Source organism: Solanum lycopersicum, chromosome 3 (assembly GCF_036512215.1).
Source record: "Solanum lycopersicum chromosome 3, SLM_r2.1".
Taxonomy (NCBI): Eukaryota; Viridiplantae; Streptophyta; class Magnoliopsida; order Solanales; family Solanaceae; genus Solanum; species Solanum lycopersicum.
The window spans coordinates 56,890,072-56,892,571 of NC_090802.1; the positions used below are offsets into that span (position 1 = coordinate 56,890,072).

The 2,500-nt window shown below is 26.0% G+C and overlaps 1 long non-coding RNA gene across 1 annotated transcript; it reads left to right on the forward strand.

The window, feature by feature from the left end:
- The first annotated feature begins 1,030 nt into the window (after positions 1-1,030).
- LOC104646479 (uncharacterized) lies at positions 1,031-2,500 on the forward strand. Its single transcript, XR_011220300.1, has 3 exons — positions 1,031-1,659; positions 1,749-1,878; positions 2,190-2,500. It is a non-coding gene; the product is annotated as an uncharacterized lncRNA (long non-coding RNA).

Consider the following 2,500-nt stretch of genomic DNA (forward strand, 5'->3'; position numbering starts at 1 on the left):
GCCTCATATTTTTGGAAGTTTTCGTACATAAAATAATCTTTTGACTTGTGAATGATATTTGTTAAAAGAAAAATTGTGAAGAGTAAAAAATATTTTTAAACTATGTGAAAGAAATAATAATATTTTTCGTTTATAGTCTGACTCAATAATATCTCTATCGTCAACATTTTGATTCAAAATTACCTTTGCATTCAATATACTATAATAAAAATAACTTTTAGCGGCAATAAATATAGACATTAATAAAGGGTGCTGAAGTTTTTACCGACATTAGTTAAGCGTCATTAAAACCAATGAATAAAGGGTGCTGAAGTTTTTACAGGCATTAGTTAAGCGTTATTAAAACCAATGTCACTAAAGGCTTAAAAAACATACATACAAAAAGTGTCAATTACCATTAAACATATTTAATGATCATTTTTTATAGAGTAATATTTTGGTCTAGATATACCCATATTCGTAATTTCCTCGGAAGCACTGTAACGTTTAGTATCTATCTTTTTATTCATATTTTTTATCTTTTCTTTTTCTTAGCTCATTTAAGATATCTGGAAGAAACTTTTTTCAGTAAAGGTTCAATGAATTGAAAAGAATTTACTACAATATTTGTATTATTTCTGATATACTAATAACCTTTGCAAGAATAATTAATAATAGTAACTATTTCTCCATTAATCTTCGTATCCAATAAAATTTAACACAAATATATTAACTACACTTTTGAAAAGAGGTGTTGGGGGTTGGTTGGTACTTGGTGAAAGAAATTAATTCTTTTTATTGACACTGTATTTATAAGATTTAAGGATTTTTAGAAATTTAAAAAGGGCTAAAATAAAATACAGAATAAATTAAGAAAAAATAACAGAAATTTCACTTTTAATTTCTCTTATTATTATTATTTTCTATTAGTTTTATAAATTCTCAAAATTCCTTATTTTCACGCATAAGATTAATGTATCAGCACATCAAATTAATGTATCTTGCGCATCAGATTAGTGTATCATATATAAAATATAATGTATCTTACTTAACGATTAATGTATCTTGCGCATCATATTAATTTATCAGCGTATATTATTGTATCAGTTTGAGGAATTTTGTAATTATAAATTGATAAGGGACAAGTGATTTTATTTTGCCTTAAAATTATGTTATTGAAAAATTGAGTTATTGTGATTTTTGTGTTAGTAGTGTGAAAGTTTTCTAGTAAAGTATTTTTATTTTTAGAAATAATTTATAATACATAATTTTAATAAAATCATAATTTTGTGATCATTTATGAAATTTACCCCATAACTACTCCATTCTCTTTAGTCTTTACATTTATAATTTGTTCTTATCTTCTCCTTAAATACTAACAACAAAAAATTAAATTTAACCTCCTATTTCACAACTATCTAGTCTTTTTTAGTGCTTTGATTTTATTTACTTTTTTTACCTACAATTTTTTTTTTCTCAATTTCTCATAATGGAGATATTTGGAGGCAAGATTAAGCATGACCCTTCTCTCAAAACTCAAAAAGTTATGTTAATTTTTCAAATTATTTTGAGAATTTTGGGATTTACTTTCTGTTTAGGCGCTGTTTGGAGAATTATGACTAGTAAACAGGTTCTCGTTCTTGGCATTGAGGCAAATTACACCTATTCTCCTACAATGAAGTAAGTAATTACATGAAAAATTATAATTCATTTAGATTGAATTTCTTTTTTCAATAAAATAAAATAAATCTTTTACCCTCATTTTGCAGATTTTTTGCATATGCAAATATGATTGGATGTGCCTCATCTATTGTTGCTCTATTTCTTCTTTTGGTTTGTTGTTATAAGAAATATCTCAACTCTAACAAGTACCTTTTTTACTTGTTCCTCCATGATTTGGTACGTCCCCTCCTTTATTTATTTGCGAGTAACTTTATTTCATATATTCGAGACAAGTAAAATGAAATAGAGAGTATTAAAATTAACTTTGAATCCTAGTCAAAGATCCTTTAGATAGAAATAAAAAATGAAGGAAAACATTCGTCTAAGGACATAATAATATGTCCAAGAAGCCAACAATATCATCTACAATTAGCTTATAAATGATTTGATTATGTAAATATATTTTTATCGGTCAATTCATAAAACTTAAAATAGGTAGTTTCATTACTAGTAATTAAAATTCAATTATAGTATTAATTGAATGGCAGATTGTGTTTGGATTACTGGTGGCTGGATGTGCATCAGCAACATCAATAGGATATGTGGCTAAATATGGGCAAAAATATTCAGGGTGGAATCCTGTATGTAACTATGTTACTAAATTATGTCACAAAGCTACAGTCAGTGTAACTTTATCTTACATTGCTATTATTTTCTACCTTTGCCTCACTATAATCTCAGCTAACCAATATGTATTTCACTAATATTTGCGTGATTAATTAGTGTTTCATGTAATTTATTATGCTTAAAGAGGATGGTGTACTTTGAGATAAATGAAAGAAACTATAACCTTTTATTA